Genomic DNA, 17,924 nt, shown 5'->3' on the forward strand with positions numbered 1-17,924 from the left:
AAGGTACAATTTTGACACCCTTTTTCTCTGTGTGTAAGATTTAGGCTGTGTTTCTTTGAGACAAATATTAACCACGTTTCAAAATCATATACTCTTTAGTGTTAAATACATTAGTTCGCGTGTTGCTCATTTCCATCTGTAAGCAGTTTTTCATGGATAAAAACTTGATACATCGATAAACGAAGGAATGCTAAACAGTCTTAAAATATATATATATTTTTAATTTTCTAAAACAAGCTGTGGGATAAACCTTGAAGCTCCACCTAGTGGAAGGTCATTTGTCCAGTGAAGATTATGAACGTGTATGGGTTTACTTGTAGCCATAAAATTGCTCCCTATATGTTTTTATTTTTATTTTATTGAACACAAAAATACAGAATAGTCCCTATATATAAGAGAGCTAAATCTGACCAAATCTGATGACGCCATTAAACTGAAAGTTATTTATTATTAAATAAAGAATTTGTATCTATCTTTAATCAGGGACAATACACATTAATAATATAAAATATGTAAAAATGCGCTACACTCTAAAAAAAAAAAGGTTCTATATGGCACCAAAAATAGTTCTTGGCTCGTAATCATAGGGGAACCTTTTTTAGTGCTATATAGCACCAATTTTGGTGCTTCAGTGGTTCTTCAGCGGTTCTTCAGAGGTTCTTCACCGGTTCTTTGACTAAGGTGCTATATAGCACCTCTGAAGAACCGCTGAAGAACCACTGAAGCACCAAAATTGGTGCTATATAGCACTAAAAAAGGTTCCCCTATGATTACGAGACTTTTTTTTTAGAGTGTAGATTTAGCCAACACTGGCTAATTTTCATCCGTAGTCCCTTTAGCTTAAAGGGATAGGTCACCCAAAAATGAAAATTAGCCCATGATTTCCTCACCCTAAAGTCATCCGAGGTGTATATGACATTCTTCTTTCAGACGAATACAATTTTGATTAATATTAAAAAAGTCCAGGCTAATCCAAGCTTTATAATGGCAGTAATAGTTGCTCTGTTTTTGAAGTCCTTAAAAAATGCATCTGTCCGTCATATAACTGCTCCACACGTCTCTGGGGTGTTATAAAGGCCTTCTGAAGCGAATCGATGCGTTTGTGTAAGAAAAATACCCATATTTAAAACTTTATCAAGTAAAGTTCCAGCCGATCGCCTTCAGTGGAAAAGTGTTGAAAGTGCCTTCTCGCAATTCAAGATGCATATGCAACGTCTGACGAGCGTACCTGGTCGCGTTTGTCTTTCGATCGGCAGAGGCACTTTCAACACTTTTCCATAAATTGCAGAGGTGGACAAAGTACACAACTCCATTACTTGAGTGAAAGCAAAAAGTACTATTGGTTAAATATCACTCCATTACAAGTGAAAGTTGTAAATATAGATTTTTACTTAAGTAAAAGTACAGTAGTACTTGCTTTTAAAAGTACTTGAGTATCAAAAGTAAACGCATTATTTTATTATTGTTGCATGGTTGTCATATCATGGTGGTTTAAGCTCCGTCTGGACTTTTAAGGATGACCATGGTTTCACGCACTGCGTCTGGGAACTGCCGCCTTCTATTTTGCCATCAATTGATTAGTGTTCAAAAAATACTTGGAATTCATTGAACTTCATGTGATCCTACAAGAGTGATTACTGATAGGCTGTCTGCAAAAAACAAAACAAAAACTAATCACGTTTTAAAGAAGAAAACAAATCATCCAATGACTTTCAAAGTGGCTACGACTTTCTACTTCGAGGTCCTTGATAGAAATGTAGTGGAGTAAAAAGTACAATATTTGTCTTTAAAATGTAGTGAAGTAAAAGTCATAAGTTTCCCGAAAAAATACTACTCAAGGAAAGTACAGATACTCAAAAAGTGTACTTAAGTAAAGTACTCAAGGAAATGTACTTAGTTACTGTCCACCTCTGATAAGTTGAATACGGAAGGCGGTCGGCCGGAACTTGAGTTTTTTAAAGTTTTAAATATGGATATTTTTCTTACACAAACACATTGATTCGCTTCAGAAGGTCTTTATTAACCTCCAGAGCCGTGTGGAGCACGTTATTCAACGGACAGATGCATTTTTTATGGACTTCAAAAACAGAGCAACTATTACTGCTATTATAAAGCTTGGATTAGCCAGTATTTTTGTAATATAACTCAGATTGTATGCGTCTGAAAGAAGAATCTCATACACACTTCGGATGACTTGAGGGTGAGTAAATCATGGGCTAATTTTCACTTTTGGGTGAACTATCCCTTTAAGTCTTTCAAAAGATCCATCATAAAAATGTTTAATTTTAAGTATAGACCTTAAGGTATGATTAGTACAATGCATCTTTTTGCATGGGGATACTTATCTAGAAGTAATTTATTGAGCCAATATGTAATTTTTCAAAATTAAAATTTGTACAGTGTATTTTTTAACTATTAGATTGTCTACATCGACAATCTCAGTATTCGTGAACAAATCATTTACAGCAAGTTCTTAAAAACTACGATGAAAAATGTAAGCTTAAAGTGTTTTCAAAAGTTTATCAAATGCGTGATGTGTGAGGGAAAACGAAGAGCAATCCAGGTAAATATCTCTTGAACAATGTTTTCATTGTGCATCATTTCCAGTGATGCCAGTAACGCGTTACTCTAATCTGACTACTTTTTCCAGTAACGAGTAATCTAACGCGTTTCTATTTCCAAACCAGTAATCAGATTAAAGTAATTTATCCAAGTCACTGTGCACTGTTTTTTTTTACAGTGTAATAAAAATATATATTTTTGCTTGCTTCTTGCGGCTCAGGTAGAGTTTTTATGTAATTAAGTGAAGTCAAGAAAGACTGTCTTTATTACATTTTTTATTAAAATATGTTTTTTTTTTCAGGAAATATTTTTTTAATTTCAACTTAAAATGTCTGGAGATACATTGTTGACGTTACTGTTAAAAATGCACTTCCAATAAAGTGAGTGTTGGCAAAAACGGTTGTCATTTCTATGTTGAGGCGGCAGGGGTGTTGTCGGCAGCTGCTGAATGTAACTAAAAAAGTAACTTGTAATCTAACTTAGTTACTTTTAAAAACAAGTAATCTCTAAAGTAACTAAGTTACTTTTTAAAGGAGTAATCAGCAATCAGTAATCAGATTACTTTTTCAAAGTTACTTTGGCAACACTGATCATTTCCAATCAAGATGCAATTTAGTCAAATTATGCAAAAAAAGGTTGGAAAATGTAATGCACAGTATTTTTGGACCCACTTTATATTAGGTGGCCTTAACTACTATGTACTAACATTTTAATTAATAATTTGATACATTGCACTTATTGTGTACATACATGTTTTAACATTGTACTTACATTTAAAAAAATACCTGCATGTAATTACGTCTGTAATTAATTTCTGTAGTTACATTTGTAATTACACAGTTGACACTTCCCTTACACCTAACCCTACCCTTAAACTTAACCCTACCCTTAAACTTACCCATACCACCACACCTGTCCCTAACCCTACCTGTATCCCACCTCGATATCAGCAAAAGTGTTTTGCAATACAATTTGAACACAGTAAGTACATAGTACTTAAGGCCACCTAATATAAAGTGGGGCCGTATTTTTTACTCCAACAATGTTTCCAATGCCATTTCCACCACCAGACAACGCTATTAAAAGTCATGCATGTTGGCATTACATTTGTGTGCATTTATCCAGTCTCCAAGATCTTGGCAGCTTCAGGTCATGCATGGCTTCCCCGTGTGCTTTATTTGAGATGGGACTCGTTCTATGCCTTGCTGCTTTGAGCTTTTAGTACCAGTCGAACTTCAAAGTCATAAAAGCATGCACTAGATATATGCGCACATATTGATTTGATCAAAACTACTTGCATTGCCTTCGAGGCGCAGTATATTTTACCAGCTCATGTTTGTAAAGCAAGGCTGTAACCATGTCTTGATAAAGCCTACAGAAACAGAACAGTGAAGGAAATTCTAGGTCTAATTCTAGTTGGGAAATAATCACCTAAACGATTAATGCATGGACAATCGATTAATCGCGATTAATCGCTTCCAAAATAAAAGTTTGTGTTTACAATATATATGTGTGTGTACTGTGTAAAATTATTATGTATATACATGTATACATTTAATAAATATTTGCATGCATATATATTTATATAATTTATCTTATATATATATATATAAATATAAAAAAAATTCTTAAATATATACGTGCATATATGTGTATTTATCTATACATAGTAATTATACACAGTACAAACACATTGGGCCCTATTTTAACGATTTGAAACGCAAGTGTCAAAGCGCGAAGCGCAAGTAACTTTGTGGGCGGGTCTCGGCGCTGTTGCTATTTTCCCGGCGGGATAAATGGCTCTTGCGCCCGGCGCAAATCTAAAATGGGTTGGTCTGAAGTAGCTTCATTATTCATAGGTGTGGTTTGGGCGTAACGTGAATAAACCAATCCGAGCGTCATCCAACATTCCCTTTAAAAGCAGGTGCGCAAGTTCCATTATGGATTGCTATTATTATGGCGTATTTACCAGGCGCACGCCAGGAGCGGTTCACAGCCGAGGAGACTGATGTGCTTGTAAGAGCAGTGAAAGACAGAGAAGTGAAGTTGTAATGTTGTACATTATGGTAAAGGTGATTTCACAGTCTTTTTTTTTTCAGTCATACAGTTTTTTCAGTTTATCAGTCGATTTTTTTTTCCTGGTTCTTGACGGACAAACCAATTTGTCAGATGTCCTTATATACATATATGTCTTGCCACTATTGGGCAAACAGGTCTTATCCTTAATTATTACAATTAGCCTGAATCATTTGTAAGCTAGATTTATGCCTATTTTTTCACAACTTCGTGGCACACCACAATGATTTCCGTCATCTCATGTGTTAATATTTTTTTAGTGTAACAATTTATGATTTGCAAAAATAACTGTTGCATCTGTGTAGATTACATGAGCAAAGTGTATGCGCGTTGTGCACGCTATACATTATGGTCAAGCATGCGCCCTTAAAATAGCATAATGAACAACGCGCAACGCGCCACTGACTTTAGACTAGGTTTTTTCTGGTCAGTGGCGCAATTGTTTAATGGAACAGCAAAATAGCACCAGGGATTGTTTGCGCCGGAACGCGCCTCCTTTTTTGCGCTGAACCGCCCAGGTAGCGCAAGTTCATTCACTAGTTTAGCGACGTGCTTCTGTGGAGGGAAAAGCGCGCTTTGCGCGGGTACAAAATAGGAATGACACATGCGTTGGTGTACAAAGTCAATTCCGCTGGGTGCAAGATAGGGCCCATTGTCACAATTCACCAGTGTGAGTGCCCGTGATTACCACCAGAGGGCACTCCACCCCGGACTGTCACTCCATTACAAACTACATTTCCCATAATACTCTCTGACTAGACTCATCATTCCTGATTACATCCACCTGTGTCTCATTTACCTTGTTAACTCAGCCTATAAAAGCCTGGTCAACTCTGTCACTCACGGCGAAGGCTTGTTTAGTGTTACACTGTGTTTCTGAGCGGTTTCCCTGGTTTCACGTGTGTCGGTTTTGGGATTTCTTGCCTGTTTCCCGGATTACCCTTTTGCCGCTGTCCTCTGCTTTGATTGTTTGATTGGACTGCCTACCTGTGTTTTGACCTTGCCTGTATTGCTGACTACGCTTGTGGATTACCCTTTCATTGAAGCTGCGTTTGGATCCTCAGCCTTGTGTCTCAGAGCAGTACGTTACACACATACATTATGTAAACACAAAGTTTTATTTTTGGATGCGATTAATCACGATTAATTGATTGCCTAGCACTAATTAATTTGCATTAAAATATGTGCATATGTACTTTGATTTGTATGCCTAAAATGTCGAAAGCATGAAACGTTCCTTGTCTCTTCACACTTCACGACATGGATCACATAAATTCATATTTTCAATTCAAAACGGCCATGTTTGAGACAAAGTTGAGAAGTTTGCATCACTGGATGTTACTGTCAGGCATTTAACTTCTATCATGAAACAGTTCACATGTGTTAAATGTTTCGCTTGCCTCACTGTCTTTCAACGTTAAACTGATGCTTTGCTTCTCTGACCGGTAATCTCCGCCTACTTTGATTTGATTGGCCATCTTAATGATTTTGACTAGGGGTGTAATGATACACCAATGCCCCGGTTCGGTTTAGGGGTGCACCGATCCGACTTTTTCAGTCCAGATACCGATACCGATGCCTGGGCTTTGTGTATCTGTCGATACCCGATACCGATCCGATATATTGTTGAATTAATAATAAACTGTATATCTTCCACCTTATACCTTCCTTGAAGAGACTAAAGGCACCAGACTTTACTAACTAAACATAACTAAGACAAAATAACAGATGTATGTAAGGTGTTGAATTCTTATTTATTTAAAAAACAATTGTGCATTCAAATCTAAAATAGAATGTAATCTAACTTCTTTAAATAAATAAAATGTAGCAGTGGAAACAAAAAACGGTGTATTGGTCAAACATACAATAGTAATCTGACAGTTACCAAACATTTTTTACACTACAGATAATTGTTTTGGTATATAATCATATCAATATTAAAAAGTAGCATTACAAATTAACAAATAGTCTAATTTTCTACCATATGCAATTTAATAAAAATTTTCAGCTAGCTAATAACAACTTTGTTCTGGTTTCACCTCACTCCAGATTAAATGATTGTAGGCTAGGCCTATTTATTTTACTACACATTGTCAACAGAAATAAGATGAAATACTGTTGATAATTAAAAATAATTCTTACTACCCACTCTTGCTAAAATGGGTAAGCACACTTGTGTTCTCATTTCAGTTGCGTTCTGAGTAAATTAATAAACTGAGTTCATGAGTTCAGTGTTGGACAGATCAGTTGTTCTGGCCAGTCGTTAAAATGATTCGGTTCAAAGGAGTCATTAGGTCACGAATCGGACATTAGCAGACGCGTTGTGTGCGAATCCCGTCTGTTAGAACATCGCGAAAGATGTCAACACACAGAAAACACTTCATAACTGGATATAATTTGTCTCCCGCTTATTGAAAGTATGCTTTATGTCAGCTGGTCAGAGAAGAGTCAATGTTTTTTGAGCGCAATTCACACCCAGTGATAATTCAAGGACAAAATTGTCCGAATGTGTCACGTGCAACATGGTTTCGGTCTTCCGAGCTTTTGATTTGGATTAATATGTGAAATATGAGAGCGAACACTGATTATTTTGAAGACCCAGAGAGCGCGCGCGGGGGAGGAGCTCTCAGAGCTGTCTCTCTGTCACTCAGTCACAAGCGCAGCATCTGTTCTACATCACTCGTAAATCACAATAACTCATCAAATTAGGCTTTGGCCGTCAAAAAAATGTCAATGCAGGAAAGACCCTGACTTTGCAGTAATACCCTCGAAACAGCGACGAACTAGTTGGCGTGGCAAGCGTGAAATATCTCCTCCACACAGCCGACTCTCTGGCTCGCTCCCTTCTAGCATGCGACACACGTGAAGCTGACGAATGACGTAGGTTCTGCTGCGACGGAAAAAAAACACCTGGATCGGCTTGTGGATCTGTTCATTTTTCCGATCCCCGATCCAGCTATTTTGTCAGTATCGCGGCCGATATCCGATCCTAATATCGGATCGGTGCACCCCTAGTTCGGTTCATGCCACGGTTTTGGAGCCACAGTTCGGTTCGATTCAGTTTGCTGTGGAGTCATGGTTCATGTCGGGCGCCAGCAATAATAACACTAGATTCACTTTTAACTAAATAATAACAACAGCAATAATTTAACTTCATACATTGGCTTCACGTTTTCTTTAGAGCAGTGACCATACCTGAGTAAACTTAAATTAAATAAATGCCTCACTAGTCTCAAAATAATCTACTCAATTTACCATAATGTAAAAAAAAGCACATTTATTTCATAAAAATTTATGACACACACAAGTAATGTCCCACTGTAGCCTACTTATCAAACACATGAATTGTATGAATATGACTAATACTGATGAATAAATAGGTCTATAAGTTAAAGCTATTAAATAGCAGTTTTTGTTAATACTATAAAGTAGCCACCACGCTAATTTAAAAATAAGCAAAATAACATAAGGTGAAAATAAAGTGGCGTTTTGTGGTTATGGAAACAACAGTTACCATGGCGAATACACAATACTTCATGAACTGATAATGAAACATGAAAACTGCTCCTGATAAACAGATGAACATCATAACTGCATGCAAATCCTTCCCAGCTCACACACGAGTTACGTGATTTATTGGTACTTTACTTTTATTTCATGACTTACAAATTGACATCGTAACGTTGCTCGTGGTTTCTCTTGCTTTATATACGTTGTGATTATATGGTGTAACTAAAGAGCGTGCGCTACGAGCACAGTATAACGGCTGACAGGACAGGAGGTGAGAGAGATGTTTTATTTTGTAAAAAGCTACGAAAATGACGATGTTGCTGGGACTCCAAGGTAGCATTTTGGGGAAACTGGCTCTTTGTCCTTCCACTATGCAGCTTGAGTGATCGCCCAAGTCATGTGACACATGCACTTGGAAGACAAAAGTTAGTGTATACTTAGTAAATAATATTATTATAATAATATTTAGAAAAATACAGCTCTTATTAGGTGTTAAAAGTGTACTGCTTACTATTTAATCAAATGTCAAGGAAGAAAAAAAAATTGTGGCATAAGGTGAAGTGAGAGCTGGGCTGGGGCAGCAGGGGTGGGGCGCGTTCGGTTCCACATGAGAGGATCGCGGTTTCGAACTGTGGTGGCGTATCGTGTTTTTTCGGTTCGGTTTGAATATCGTTACACCCCTAATTTTGACAGTGAGCGCTGTTTGGCCCCGATCACACTTTTCAGGTTCGAAAACGCAAGGCCTTTATTGGTTGACGTTTTTTCATTTAGAAAATAGCAGTGTGCTGCCGTGTTTTTTTTTTTTTTTTTACGTTGCTAGGAAACCCCCAAATCAGCTGTGCTGTCAGTCTAATCAAGGTAACAGTCGCCACAGCGGAAAGCCTGCCTCTCATGTGGCGTTCACACCGGACGCAATTGACGCAAATAAATTGCGCTATTCGCGCGAAGGTGGACGCTTGAACATTTTGAGTTTACTCGCTTCATTTGCGCGTGAGATTCTTCACAACAGACGCGAATTCGCGTCATGGGAGGGGCTTCTGCCAGCCGGCTCGTCTCGTTGAGAAATGGCTGACATGGGCTGTGTTTACACGTCTTTTTTTGTTAAAATCTACTGCTAATGTGTGACAACGTAGTTTTAAGTCTTTTTCAGGTGCTAATGTAGTTGTTTAAAGCTCAAATCTGTGGTGTATTTATAAATAGAGCGCTTATTTGAACATGTGATCTGGCGTTTTCGGAGTTGTGAGCTCCAGTGGATCAGCGGCGCTCAGCACTCATTAACCCCGGCGAGAGCAGCCTTTCCCCGGCCAGTTCTTCTGCCGTCTGCCGCTGGCTCTGATGTCTCTGTGGCGTCTCCAGCTGTAATTCGTCTTGTGTAGATGTAGCGGCCGATCTTTGGTCTCATGGATCTATAATTTGTGCCCTGGCAAATCGTTTAGGCTGAGGGCAAAGTGAAGTTTCATTACTTTTTTATTTGTAGGCTATTTAACTGTTACCGTTGTAGACGACTAGCACTGACTTTGAATGTTTGACTGAATTGTTTGCTTTATTTCATGTATAGCTTATTATACCTTTTACTTATACTTTTGTATTATTGATCAAACATAAACTTGCATCTAACAAAAAGAGACTGGGTTGTGTTTCATGTCATTTAATGTTATCACATTGATAATCATATTGTCTGAACCAGATATTAATATACAGATTTTCTCCTCATTGTTGTCACTACTAGAGAAAGCTACTGATTGGTTAACGCGGCGCGAAATATCCACCAAAGTTCAGATTTTTCAACTGGAGCGATTCGCACGAATCATGCGTTCAAAACGCTCAATTCGCTCAATTTGCGCCATTCGCGCTGCAGAATGCCTTTTCGCATCTCTGCATTGACTTAACATGTAAATCACTCACGCAAACCGCGTCATTCTCGTCCGGTGTGAACGCACCTTTAGGCCTGCTACGATAGTCGGTGTTGCCGGTGTTACCGGTTTTCAGACTCAACTCCGGTTACATCACTTGCCCACCGTGGCACCGCCCCACCGTCGTTTTGATTTTTTTTTTTTATAGTAATCAAATAATTTAGTTCAGTTAGAGAACAGACAATAAAAATAAAAACTGAACATGTCTGCTTAATAAAGCGTGATTCGACCGTGAGAATTCCTCAGATTTCATTCATCAGAGAGCGAGGAGCTGACTGAGATGATCGTGGAAGAGTTGGTTCCGCGATCTATAAAAGCGCCTATTTAAGGGAGTTATAATTTGTTTTGTTGTTGTGTTTTTCATTAAAAATAATAGGCTAATGAACCTGCAATTCAAGCAACCCGCAGCCGAATTGGCGCTAATTCAAAACCGAAAGTAAAATGTACACTGCCGCACAGAGCGCGCATTGTTTACTTTCGTCTGCCTCCGCTACACTGACTGCCACCCTTGCGCTCGTGCGGACACGTCAAGTATAAACAAGGCTTTACGGATGAACTGTCATTCATTCATGGCGTGCGTCTCAATCATAGACCGATCAATGCCTGATCAGTGCCCTGGCTACTGAACTAGGGAGCTGATTGAGACGCACCCATGGCCTCACAGGGCGCGCATTTACAGACGAGCTGTCATTCACGGTGTGTGCGCACTGGCGCGTTTTCAGTTCAGAGCGGTCGTGTGCATGTTACTTTCGGTTAGACAGAATTAGTGATTTAAAAGCCTCCGTCGGTGATACCGGTATAACCGGTGTTGTCACACGCCGATTAACCGGTGGGAAACCCTACTGCCTCTCCATTCATTCAATTGGACAATAGAAAAGAAAACGCGATGACGTCGGGCGCTTTTCCGCCCAGAGCTGATTTTTTTTTTCAACTTCATGCGCTCAGAACGCTCCTTCTAAAACGCGAGGCGCAGCAGGCGGTTAAAACGCGAGGCGCATAAGCAGCGCGCAAACCGCTCTGCCAACAGAAATCTATTAAGGCGAGACACGGCAGGTGAAAACATCATTTTTTCATGCAGTGGTCAATTTTGAGATTTTGGGCCAGTTTGCTCCCTTAACATGTAAGCTTTCATGTCAAAATTAAAAAAATCTCAACACTACACATTAAGGTGGTTATTTCATTATATTTTGTCACCGTTGCCTCTGGCTTGGCGTGCTCAGTTGGGGACACTAAATTTTTCAACTAAACATCGAAATACATCTAAATAATAAACTAAATTAACCATTTAAACTAAATTACTGATCAAATTATTGATCTAAAGCCCACACTGTCACTGTATGATACTTGAAATTTTTCCAGAATGGCTATACAGCTGAATAAAATTATGCTGCATTATTTTCCTGTTTAACACTGCTGCTTTGAAACAATCTACATTGTTAAAAGCGCTATATAAATAAAGTTGACTTGACTTGACTTGACCGTGCGCCTTTAGATTTCTACCCAAATCATAAAAAGTTATTCTAGCGTGATCTCTCGTGCCGTCTCCATTCACAGAAACATGTCATGCTTGGTATCATTATAAAGCTCTCAGTCTCACACACAGCGCTGACTAATCCAAATATGGACATTTCCTTTGTAGAACTAACCAACCGCGAAAGTTTGCAGCCGAAAACCACATCTGATTGGTCAATGTGAATTTCTCACTACGCGCTGCCCAGAGCCATCTCTCTCTATGGCTCTGGCGCTGCCGCTTGCTTGTGTATTCTCCACCTAAGAGAAAGTGCAGACAACGCTGAAATCGGCTCATAAACGCTCACAGAAAAGACCAAGTAGCAAGAACTAGTAAAAAGAAAGTAAACAACAACAGATTAGACGACGAAACCCCGTCAGAATTAGATTCAAATAGTTATAGATGGACCAATACAACAAACAGGGACAGCTCATCTGCAGTTTTTGTGACTGGTGTTCTTTGTTAAGGTAGTTCTCTTTAGGTAGTTCTCTAATAGCTATTGCTATTAATAATTTATCAATTTCCACGTGTTTTAAATATTATACACTACTGATATTAATTAACTGAATATATATTTTGTTTGTAGGTTGGGGGTTTTATAGAAATGTATGCTGTTATACAGTATAAAACTTTAAAGGCCGTTTTCTTAAAATGAGTTTTTTCACACACTCAGAGTCAGATATATCCACTTCAGTAGCACCTACAAGCACCAACTTTTGCAGTCTTATACTGAACTATATTCTGAAGGCTTTTACTGAGGGATTTGTTGATATATCATTCCTATCCTGAGTTATATGTCCTTTAACTCCAAAAAACATGGCGAAAATTGATTTTTTAAGGCTATTGTCAGTATTCTCTAATTTACTAAAGCACAAAATAAGATATCCAGAATCCCCTCTGTAAAAGCCCTCTCATCTAATATGTCAACAAATAGAACCAAGAATTTTAAACATGGTCCTTTCCAATTTCCAGATTTTGTTTTTGGAAAAGTAATGAGCAAATGAGCGTATATTTAAGTATATAAGGCCTCATTTGCATATTAAAACATTAATTTACACAAAACTTGTAATACATTTTTTTCTTATGTTTACGCCAGTAATAAACTGGAGAAGTTTCACAGTGATATCTTGTAATTTAAAAAAAATCCCTATTCACCTGTAGTGTCTCACCTTAAAAAAAAAGCGCATCTCGCTGCAAAAACGCGTTCTGTGTGATCGGGGCCTTAGGCCGCTGAGGCAGACCAGACTAAAATGCAACCTTTTTGTCATCCCGACAACAACATAAAGAGCGCTGTGTAATGTAGTGCAAGAATTTCAGATATGGGGGGGCAATTTGAACATTTTTAAATGGTTACTTCAGCGATTTAGCATTAAGCTTTGTATCAGTAGAAACCCGGTAGTATATTCAAATAATGGTACTTCTCCCCCCCTCATGTCCCCCTGAGACGAGAGATTTATGCATTTTATTTCCGGAAAAAATCCTCCGATGATGCACATATCGTCATTTTGCGTCATCGGAGGCTTCTTTGGCCAGAGGCTAGAGACTACAGGAGCTTGTTCTGCATGTTATCAACCCGCCCACAGGGGAGGGATCTCACTCACAGAATGTAAATGCGCACGGCCTCTCGCCTCGGGCATTCATAACGGAGCGGTCGGAGCAAAGTGAGTGTTTCAACTTTTCAATGAATTCCTATGAAAGTTAAGCTTCCATATGCGATCTGATAATGCGCCAGACTGGACACGCGCTGAGAATGACAGCCGCGCTTACCTCAGCTCTGCTCGGCTCTTCTCTCGTGATGATCTGACTCCGGCTGCGTCTGTGACGGGACTTTCGTTCGGCTCACTCACACTTTATTGAAAAGAATCAAGAGTGCAAAACAGACAAAAGAAAACTCACACACACACACACACACACACACACACACACACACACACACACACACACACTTATACACACAAAAACACATGCACACACAAATTAACGCATGCCATTCCAAAAGCTAATTATGTTTTTGTTTGTGTGTGTGTGTGTGTGTTTTTTTTTGCCTGTTTTGCACTCTTGATGTTTTAGAGATTCACCTCTTCACTGAGTCCTTTCTCTGCATCCTGGCTGATTTGTAGATTGTATGCACAAAAAAACTCGTATTTTCATATTTTTGCCAATTTCCCATTAATTTTCTATGGGGGTCATTTTTTGACCCGAAGGTCCTGAGTGTGACTATTTTTTTTACGACCACTTGGACTTTTCAAATCCTGTCCCCAATTTTTTTGGTGTTCATATACCAAGTACTAATAAAGTCACCAAGTTTCGGACCATTCCGAAGAAGCTACGATTTTTTTTTATTATTATTATTTTTTAAAATTGGGTCAGAAATGACTGAAGAGCCCCAGAGGGTTAATTATTGGAGGGGACTTGTCCCCCTCAATGTCTATGGTGGTTACGGCCCTGTCCTAAAGAGATTCTTATATTTTCTTGTGCAAAAGTCCCCCACCCATTTATTCACACATCAGGCGAAAAGTCTTAAAATATAGCACCTGGTTTGAGGTCCTGCTCGTGTCTGTGGCACAAAGTTGCAAAGCTCAAGTGCTTGTTTGATGGGCAATAATATAGTGATATATTTGGCCACTAAAGACGTGTGACACCTGTCTTGATTTATAACCTCAGTGCTGACATTTGATTTTCAGGAAAGACATGATAATTCATTCAGAACTGGAAATGGTCTTTCAATGCATCACCGAGTCAAAATGAGCATGTGTGTGAGTGATGCAGCTCATTACCGGTGGCTGTGCACATGCTGTCCAGACTCTGAAATACACACAGATGTTCTTTCTGAGTAAACAGAGCTGCAGAATGACAGATAGGCTTTCCTCAGTCTGTCTGTGTGAAGCATTGCTGCGTGATGATGATCATGTATACGTAGCAGGTGCGTTTTAAAATTTCATGCATGTAAAACTCTCACTTTTGCACCTGATTAACAACGAGCTGCATAATTTATATCAATCGATCCATTTTTCACGATAATGGAGAGGGTGTATTAATGAAAGGAATAGAAATAGCTTCAGCTCACATTTTCTCTTTCTCTCTCTCTCTAAACGTGATTCAACTCAACACAGAATTTCTGATTTCTTTGCTCCAATTTTGTTCAATTTCTGTTCAATTTCTCATTAATACAATTATCTAATCAACCAATCACATGGCAGTTGCTTCAATGCATTTAGGGGTGTGGTCCTGGTCAAGACAATCTCCTGAACTCCAAACTGAATGTCAGAATGGGAAAGAAAGGAGATTTAAGCAATTTTGAGCGTGGCATGGTTGTTGGTGCCAGACGGGCCGGTCTGAGTATTTCACAATCTGCTCAGTTACTGGGATTTTCACGCACAACCATTTCTAGGGTTTACAAAGAATGGTGTGAAAAGGAGAAAACATCCAGTATGCGGCAGTCCTGTGGGCGAAAATGCCTTGTTGATGCTAGAGGTCAAAGGAGAATGGGCCGACTGATTCAAGCTGATAGAAGAGCAACTTTGACTGAAATAACCACTCGTTACAACCGAGGTATGCAGCAAAGCATTTGTGAAGCCACAACACACACAACCTTGAGGCGGACGGGCTACAACAGCAGAAGACCCCACCGGGTACCACTCATCTCCACTACAAATAGGGAAAAAAGGCTACAATTTGCACAAGCTCACCAAAATTGGACAGTTGAAGACTGGGAAAATGTTGCCTGGTCTGATGAGTCTCGATTTCTGTTGAGACATTCAGATGGTAGAGTCAGAATTTGGCGTAAACAGAATAAGAACATGGATCCATCATGCCTTGTTACCACTGTGCAGGCTGGTGGTGGTGGTGTAATGGTGTGGGGGATGTTTTCTTGGCACACTTTAGGCCCCTTAGTGCCAATTGGGCATCGTTTAAATGCCACAGCCTTCCTGAGCATTGTTTCTGACCATGTCCATCCCTTTATGACCACCATGTCCCCATCCTCTGATGGCTACTTCCAGCAGGATAATGCACCATGTCACAAAGCTCCAATCATTTCAAATTGGTTTCTTGAACATGACAATGAGTTCACTGAACTAAAATGGCCCCCACAGTCACCAGATCTCAACCCAATAGAGCATCTTTGGGATGTGGTGGAACGGGAGCTTCATGCCCTGGATGTGCATCCCACAAATCTCCATCAACGGCAAGATGCTATCCTATCAATATGGGCCAACATTTCTAAAGAATGCTTTTAGCAGCTTGTTGAATCAACGCCACGTAGAATTAAAGCAGTTCTGAAGGCGAAAGGGGGTCAAACACAGTATTAGTGTGTGTTCCTAATAATCCTTTAGGTTTTTGTGTATGTCTGATATTAATATTCAGTTAACAATATACTAGCCATAATTAGAAATTTTTTGACCATTTCAATTATTTTGGCACCTTTTTGAGAATTTATGTTTGAGTGTTGAACATTCTGCAAACTTAAAAACAACATTATATTTGATAAAGAGCTTTACTTGCTCACCAAATACATGTTCTAAATATGTTTTTGGGAATATATATATTTTTGTTATGATCTTAAAAACTTTTTTTATACGAATGCTTACGCTTAATTTCTCGACATTCATCATGTTGTTGAGCTATCTTTACAAAACTAATTCATTTAACCTCTTAAACTCCAAGGACCCGGTACAGGGTCCGGAACGACATCAAGTATATACTTTGCATCACTTTGGCATTTGTTTTACACAAAGTAACTTGGGGTGCTTTCACACCTGCCTCATTTAGTTGGGTTGAATCGTACTAGAGTTGGTTTTCCCCTTTGGTGCGGTTCGTTTGGTCAGGTGTGAAAGCAGCAATCGCACTCGGGTGCGCACCAAAAGCAGACCAAACAAGCGCACCAGAGCTTGAAGAGGTGGTGTCTGTACGCTTTCAGACGAACTCTGGAGCGGTTCATTTGTGGTGAGAACGTGATCCGACCTCGAACAGACCCAACTGCAAAAAGCACTGATCATTTTTGGACTAAACCAGCTGCCGTAGTCAGCTGCGCTTTGCATTATGGGATGAGGAAGTGTTTGTTGACGGTTTGCGCCTTAGCATGGCAGCTCGCGGACAAACTTGGAGTAGTGAGGAGGTGCAGAGCCTCATAGAAACTTTGTCTGATGACCATATTAGGTCCCAACTTCGGAAAACTCACAAGAACAGCGCGATCTTCACTTAAAGTGACGAGCGATGCGCGTTTGCAGTGCATTAGAACAATGTTTTCAAGCCGCATTCGCGCTTCATTATAGAAATGTATTGTTTGCATATTGTGGTGTATACAAACAATGTAATAGATTATGGCCAGGGACAAAACCAGCCCGCACAGTCGCAGTTTAGGAAATACGCCATGGCCAATGAGTATGTGGATGTTGTCATGTGACTGCATTTTGGTTCATTTCAACGGGTTCGGACCAAAGCAATCAGTGTGGTGTGAAAAGGAACCAAAAAAGCTGAAAAATGCTACAATGCATAATTGTTTGCCCTTGGTTCGGGCCAAATGAACCGAACTAGAGATGTGAAAGAACACTAATTTACACTAAATTACTCTGGTACCATTTCCACCTTGATTTGACCGACCCAAATTGAAAAGCTTCCCATACCCACATACAGTCTCTAAATTCAAAATGTTGGTGTCATTTTACAGGAAACCCTTTGAAGTTACATAAAACACTGCTAAAAATGATAAACAAGTAAGTATATGTTGTCTGAGCTGTAATGTTTGAAAATATTTTTCTTATTTAAAAAAAAAAAAAAAAAAAAGCCCATTTTATAAATTAATTTCAGTTTTTTTTTTTTTGGTAATAAATTCATTTTTGAAAATGTATATCTCAGGCCCTGTGTGCTCTAGCACCCTGCAGACAGTGTTGGCTGTTTCCAGCATATGTCAGCAAACACTGGAAAAAAGAATTTTGTGACACTGGGATATTGCATTTATACCACTGTATATTGGAGAGATTTGGGTAGGCGGAAATTACATAAAAAAAGGTAATTGTCACATATGCTCTGCGTCTGTCCTTGGACTTTTACGTTGAAGTGTTTCCTGTGCTTTGTTGTAGTTCTTTGTAGTTTTTTAGTCTCCCCAGGTGTATCTTGTTTCCTCGTTACTGTTGTTAAGCTTGTCCGTGGCCCCCTGAACCATAGATATCTATAATAAAGGCTAGATGTCTTACAGCGGAGTCTTTAACGTCATCACCGGCGGCCATCTTGTCACAGGCAGGCAGGGCTCTGTGGTGCCTGATGTAAAGCGAGTGATCTGCAAACAAGGAAACACGATAACCTTCAACGTAAAAGTCCAAAGACAGATACAGAGCATATGTGATAATAATATT

The 17,924-nt window shown here is 39.1% G+C and overlaps 2 protein-coding genes across 2 annotated transcripts in view; both read left to right on the forward strand.

The window, feature by feature from the left end:
- The window catches only part of LOC307139892 (glutathione S-transferase P-like), a 729,649-nt gene that overhangs the window by 600,993 nt on the left and 110,732 nt on the right, over positions 1-17,924 (forward strand). The window lies entirely within an intron of this gene.
- Positions 1-17,924, forward strand: part of trpc3 (transient receptor potential cation channel, subfamily C, member 3) — a gene marked incomplete at its 5' end in the record, with an annotated part of 99,363 nt that overhangs the window by 517 nt on the left and 80,922 nt on the right. The window lies entirely within an intron of this gene.

The sequence above is a fragment of the Gobio gobio genome (assembly GCF_949357685.1).
Source record: "Gobio gobio genome assembly, chromosome: 16".
In the NCBI taxonomy this organism is placed as follows: Eukaryota; Metazoa; Chordata; class Actinopteri; order Cypriniformes; family Gobionidae; genus Gobio; species Gobio gobio.